Source organism: Silene latifolia, chromosome Y (assembly GCF_048544455.1).
Source record: "Silene latifolia isolate original U9 population chromosome Y, ASM4854445v1, whole genome shotgun sequence".
Classification (NCBI taxonomy): domain Eukaryota; kingdom Viridiplantae; phylum Streptophyta; class Magnoliopsida; order Caryophyllales; family Caryophyllaceae; genus Silene; species Silene latifolia.
The window spans coordinates 160,027,670-160,034,426 of record NC_133538.1 but is presented as its reverse complement, the minus strand read 5'-3'; the positions used below and the strand labels follow the sequence as shown (position 1 = coordinate 160,034,426).

Below are 6,757 nucleotides of genomic sequence, written 5' to 3'. Positions count from 1 at the left end.
AGAGAATACCAAGGCCACAAAAGCCTAAGAGCAACTCAAATCAAATCCCAGTGAGTTATATAGCATATGAATGAGAGAACATATTGTCGAAATCACGGGTTCTATCCAATCTCAATCAAAATCACCAGTTACACACTCAGCTTATTATACTGTATACTTAGCAAGATAGTACAAAATCTAAAATCTACATGTTGACTTCGCTCCATATCAGTAAACTCTACTTATCCTATTGGCTAACCAACAGTGTGTCATTGTGAAATTCCTAATCCCCACATTAAAACACCAAATCCTATGAGAATCAAACATTATCAAACACTAAAACAAACCGGTTCTGCCACATATTCAAAGTCAACTTAGTAACAAATCTCAAACTCTCTTAAATTTAAAAGTAACACGCTCAAGAGAAAAGAGCGTACTACACACATTTAATGGTAGGGAAACTTGCAGAAGAAAACATCTCTTGTACAAAATAGCCACCACCACATCACCTGCACAAAATTTAAACTTTGTAGTATTAGTGACCACTGTGTCCCTAAAACCCTAACTCCATATTATTTCATTAATACGAACTTTAAAAAATTAATTAAGAGTGCAATTGTAAAATTTAAATTCTAAAGCCTGAGGTCCCAATCTATCGAAGGAACAATGATGTATATTGAATTATTGAGGGATCATGTTCTTTGCATTAATGTTATCTCCTACAGCATGACAGGAGCTAAGTTGGTAAATATACATAATAAGGTTTTTAAAGAGTTCAGATAGGCGATAGGCTATAGAGACTATAAAAATTGACAGACATCGTTGATAATAAATGATAAACCTAAAAAAAAGCAATCAAAACCATCGAAACGATCTTGTGAGTAGTGAAAACATAGGTCATGACAAAAAAATCATTGGGCAGGAGCTGAAAAGTACTTTGTAATTAAAGAACAAGAATCACCGATTCAATCAAAGTGAATTTTTGGGCGCAACATAGCTAATATCTAGCTTTTTCTTCCATCTTCACAACTAAGGTATACACGTATAAACTAATTATACCATTGACGTACATGAATCATAATAGGGAAAGAGATAATCAAAATTTAATAAAGCTTATAGTTGAGGCGTAATCAATGGTCTTATGATGTTTGAGGTCTAAACAATAGTCCTATTACCTTAATAAATGTCAAATGATGTTAACTAAACAAAGAGAAACAAGAGAAAAGATTTAAGGCCTACTTTTTGTTTTTCTGTAAGCAACCCCGGCAATATTCTATTCTTATTGGGAGGTTACTTAATGTGTAGTATGAATATGAATACAACATATGCACCATAGATCTTGACCTTACAATAAATAAGTAACTCTCAATTTTTGATAGCAAGACTTGCTTACGTCATTGGTTCCAGAGTTCATAGCTTCACCTTAAAATATAAAGGAGTAGAAATTTATAGAACTAACTTCATTATAGTTCTTAATGTTACCCTTTCATAAAAACCCAACACATTAAATCTAGCTAACACACAATGACTACCTTTAAGATGGCGAAGAAACCAATTCCCAAAGATCTTGACAAAAAGAAAGGTAAGGATTGTATCGAAATTATGGAGGATCAACAATCAAACTTAAAAAACAGAAGTGGGGATTGGCATACATTATCAATTAATTTCCACAAAAATTCAGAGAGGCTCCACAAACAAACTCTAAATCAGGGAAATGAAAAAAAAATGCTAAAAACCAAACACAAATTATAGAGTAAGATGGTCTTATACTGTGGCACCGTCCATTTCTGTAAAAAAAACGCTCATTTATTGCTAATAAATGAGTTGATGTTTTACACAATGGGACCATCTCGCAGTGTGAGACCATATCATACAATAGTCACCGCAAACAAAAAATTATTGTCTATATCAAAAGTTTAAGACTGACATAATGTTTCTTATTCCAACTGACACAAATTTTAGAATCTTAAAGTTCCCTTCTCTAATACTTAGTGTATGGTCTGTATTCTCCTTTCAAAGAACACCAAAAAATAGTGTAAGAGACCATACACATGCACCAATTTTAGAGTAAACACAACGGCAGTCATCTAAACCCCTATAAATCTATAATTCAACATACCAAACAAAGATCAACCCATGTCCCATGGTGATTACTTGTTTATGATTTTACCGAGGCATTTAAGAATTATAAAACCACAGTTCGTAGTTCGGGTGGAAATGGATCGGGTTGCAGTTCAGTTTCCCATTAAGGTGAAATTGAAGTCATTCTTCTACCAAAACACAAAGCACGTGTCAACTACCTCAGTTAATTATGCTGTGAACCAAGACCGAAAACCTCTGTCAAAGCATTCCGTTTCATACAACGTAGTACCTCATAAACCTCATGTTCATTTTAACAGCTATATTTGTGATGAAACAGTCGACATGAAGGTGTCAAACTACATTTCTTCAGTAAAAGCACGCTTTAGGCATGAATTTACTCGTTCATCTTGATAAACAAGTGTTCTCTTAGGCGCTTACCAGACAAGCCACCATAGAATGGTTTTCTAGTCTCTTTTGATTTACAATAAGCCACATTGCAGTACATGCACTCTGAGTTTATGTATTTGCTATGAGATTTATGCACATATTATAAACCCAATTTTAATTTGCCACCCTCTGACACAAGTATTACAGAAACAAACTGCATAGCAACGTATTCCAGATAGGACAAACTATAAGATGCAAGTATCTTGAAATTGATTAAAAAGGTTTTACCTAGTCAATCGCCCTCGTCAAGGCTTTTCCCAAGCCAGAAGCTACTGGTTTTGTGTCCTCTGGGAGTACATTGTTATCTGCAAATCTTGACTGCCGTAATGTCCTTGCTCCATCATTCTAAAGGTTTTCTATCATCAGGATACTCCTGAAATCCAATATGATTATATTGATCAAAGAATTCATCTTACATACTGGATACGGAGTTGAAAAGCCACTTGAAGGTAAGACTCAATATATAGTCGGGGATGTAATGAGAAGGATTGCTATTTATTATACATAAGATAGAATAACAAAACAAAAAATTCCTAGTAGCCTAATTTCTTTGCAATACTGAAAAGATTTAAATAGATGGGGAAGCAGGATAAAGATCTGACAGAGAAGGGAAAGTAAACGTAAAGGAATAGAAAGGGAAAGGGCAAGGGAAATCCGAGCGGAGAATAAGGGTAAGCTAACTTCCATTAATCTGGAGACCCTGCAGCTCTGGACTGTTTTAGTACTTGTCAGAAAAATAAGCGATTTTACGACATATTACTACTACATATTTAGTACGTTACACAATGAAAGTTAAACAATGAAAACAACAATGAACAACAAAATATAGTTTTTACTACCTGATAGAAAACTTTTAAGATCCGTTCAACAGACAGTTGGTTTCAAACACCAGGCTAAAATAGTTTCAAATAACCCCTAAAACAAAAGAGCAGCCACAATCACATATATGAAATCCTTAAAGGAGCATAAAAAAAATAACCAATTCAAAATGCAATTTAAACAGCGAGGGAGATTACCATCAACAGACGGAGTACAGAAGACGAGATCAGCACACAAGCAACTACCTTCCGAAGTGAAGTCCACAAAAAGCTAGTCAACAGACAGATTGAATCCCTCAACAAATGTCAAACCTACAAAGTATAATCCACGATCATTTAAAGTTTGCACAGATGAATAGTGAGACACTGCCTACACAGTACACGCTAACCACCCACGACGACGATAGACGAATAGTTTGAAGCCGCCTGTACATCAACCACTGACAACAAAATCAAAATGACCCCGTTAAAATAATAACCTAATTAAGCAAGAGAACTTACTATCAACTGTCGACCCACAACCATCTCACAGGAATGACATAGCAACACTGATCATACAATCAGACAAAGAAAAAAAAAACAAATTAAACATCACCCAGCAGAAAAAAAAAACCGCTAGGCACACCCCGTTTTCACACAATACTCTTAAGACAAATTCAGCACCTAGCATAAATTCTAGGATTATAAACTATTATCATCAAGAGAGATTTAAACGCAACACCTACAGATTTCGAGACCAATCCATAAACGTCACATAATTCATAGTCACTCAACCCACGACCCAGCAAACTTACATGTACCGTCAACTAAACAAAGGCCTCACTAAACTGGCAACGCTAAAGTCTGCCACCAAATTAAGTGTAATACAGGCGAGCCGTATGATCTCAAAACGCTATAAAAATCCTACGCAAAAATAGCAGCCACAAGTGACCCGCATCGCTCAACTACGGTGTCTCTTAGGTTAGCCACGTCCAATAAAAAGCCTAAACTGACGAGAAATAAGAGTTGTGGACCTGGGAAAACTACGCCAGTCCCAAAACCCAGATCACATACCAAATAATCCTCCACAATAGATGACAGACCAACACCTTATTTGATACTGCATGTATGATACCCTAATTGATATTGCAGGGGCGGGGCTTTTCACCCTCAATAACACACAAAGATAGTAAAACATTAGGCAAAAAGGAACCTCAAACAAACACTAATGACTCAATTCATTGGGGTAAAAACAAGCCACAAAAATTAGGCAAAAGTTCAATACATATGATGCTTGTGAATATCTCATTGCCAACGACATTAATCTTCACAAACTACGCAAATTTGCCTGATAGTACTGAATTAATTACAGATCACTAACCGAAAATAATTGAAGGGTTGGAGAGGATACTTACCCATGTTTCCTCCTTTCACTTCTCTAACAGCCCTGGTAAATACTTTTTCGGACCAATAAATATTTGCATTCTACCTATTTTATATCATTCTCCATACCCAATTAGAGCAGTTTGGTAAACGTAATCATCAATAATACATGATTCATCAATTGAAAAAACGCAAACAAATAACCACAAATCAAATGGAAGATGGAGAGTTAGGGCTAGTAAGAAAACCTTGGGATTACGCTGAGCGTTGAGATGGTGGAGACCGAAGCTTTTATAGCACGATGTTCAGGTTAGCATTCATGGGTCCGCTGAAATTGGCGGTGGATGATGTCTATGAAAACAATGATAATCCATTAATATCAATAGTAAAAAAATCATATGCAATAATCATCCAGAGAAAAAACACATCATCACCGTATCCAATAATCCAAACTTTGTAAAACCTAAATTGAACAAAGTCCAGATGATCCTAAGCATAAAATCATACTTTGTGAAACTAATGAAATTGGGGTTAGTAGACTGAAACTTTGAGAATTAACTAAAAGCCCCATGATACAATCCAAAAAGAAGAGGACAATATCGGAAACACACATGAATTAAATTCTTTGTGATGTTCAAGAAGCTAGACGATGTTCTTGATTCTTGATCAAAATTATAGCGAACCAATAAGCAGTGAAGAACGGCGAAGATGAAGGTGGAAAATGAAGGGAGAACATTGAAGAGTGAGGTAAGATAGTAGAGCACAAACCAAAATTCAAAAATAATGACAAAAACATCTCAGGTACAAGAAATAAAAATCCGAAAATGGGAATACCTCTAGTGGTCTACGGTGAGGATGGAAGAAAATGCAGGGATACATATGTGGCGGTGGAACGAGGTGATGGGCCTGAGAATAACACTGTCAAATCGAAAATCATGGAACGAGTAAATGAAATTGAAATGGGGAAACGAGTGTTGGAGAGTGAAAGATGGAAAAAGGAAGAAATGAGCCCATGTGAGTATGTGAATGTGAGGCTAAGAAAAGGAAAAGTAGAAACTCAAGAGAACAGTAGTGTACCACTGCTCATCACATGAGGAGCACGGGAGGCACTGTTCCTAAGAAGTATTTTTGGAACTTCTTATATTTTAAGAGGTTATAGATATTCTGAATGAATGAGATATTACATCAGAGAGTGTATTTATAATCTATAACAAGTATAACAACTGTAACAAACTAATGCCAGCTCATCTTTGATTGGCTGACTAACAACTTATGTAACTAACTCTTTGCTAGATATTTAACTACTATAACATTCCTACCCCTTGAGAATAGACTTGACCTCAAGTCTGAACAACAAAAGTAGGATACTTCTGTTCAAAAGCCTCTGCCCATTCAGTGGCGGATCTTGAAAAAATTTCTTACGGGGGCCGGGCTAGATTAAATCGACTACTATTGTAGTCTTTCCATTCTAATTTTTTGTTTTCATTAATATAGCTTCTAAAAAAAATGGCAAGTAAATTATTTGCAGGAAATAGGGGTATTATTGAAATAAAATGTAGTCAAATTAAATTTAAAGTATAAAAAAATCGATGTCTATTATATGGTGTTTTTGTTGTTATTTTAGACATTTTTAATTTAACGTAAATGTAATTCCTTTCTCATGATCATTTGTTTACCTTTGATTTTGACACAAAGGCTAAGGAGAGATGAAAGAACCATTTATTTGGTGACAAATGAACCAAATTGAGTGTTGAAGATAAATTGTTCATCAAAATCATTACCAAAATAGAAAGGTAAACAATTGACCGAGACACCCTAATATGGAATAGATAAACAAATAACCGTGACAAAGGAGTATGAGACAAAAAAAATTACTATTTAGAACTAAATTTCGATTCATATTAAAAAAAAAAAAAACGTGAATCTTTATACTCCGCACTTATTGCTTACTAAACAGTTATTTTGTTGATTTAATTAACACAAATTGTTTAGTTAAAAATACGTTGAGAACTGTTAGTCACCCAACAAAAAAATTCCAACTAAATGATACAGTGGGCCAAAAACCCAAA

General features: G+C 35.0%; 1 long non-coding RNA gene across 4 annotated transcripts; it reads right to left on the bottom strand.

The window, feature by feature from the left end:
* Positions 1-251: 251 nt before the first annotated feature.
* Positions 252-5,781, bottom strand: LOC141630494 (uncharacterized). Of its 4 annotated transcripts, XR_012537503.1 has the most exons (7): positions 5,523-5,777; positions 4,721-5,039; positions 3,828-3,874; positions 3,525-3,638; positions 3,348-3,423; positions 2,737-2,881; positions 252-488 (listed from the first exon to the last, which is right to left on the bottom strand). It is a non-coding gene; the product is annotated as an uncharacterized LOC141630494 (long non-coding RNA). The 4 variants fall into 4 exon arrangements; XR_012537502.1 differs by lacking the exon at positions 3,828-3,874 and having other exon boundaries at positions 5,523-5,781; XR_012537501.1 differs by lacking the exon at positions 3,828-3,874 and having other exon boundaries at positions 3,525-3,752.
* Between the last annotated feature and the right edge of the window lie 976 nt (positions 5,782-6,757).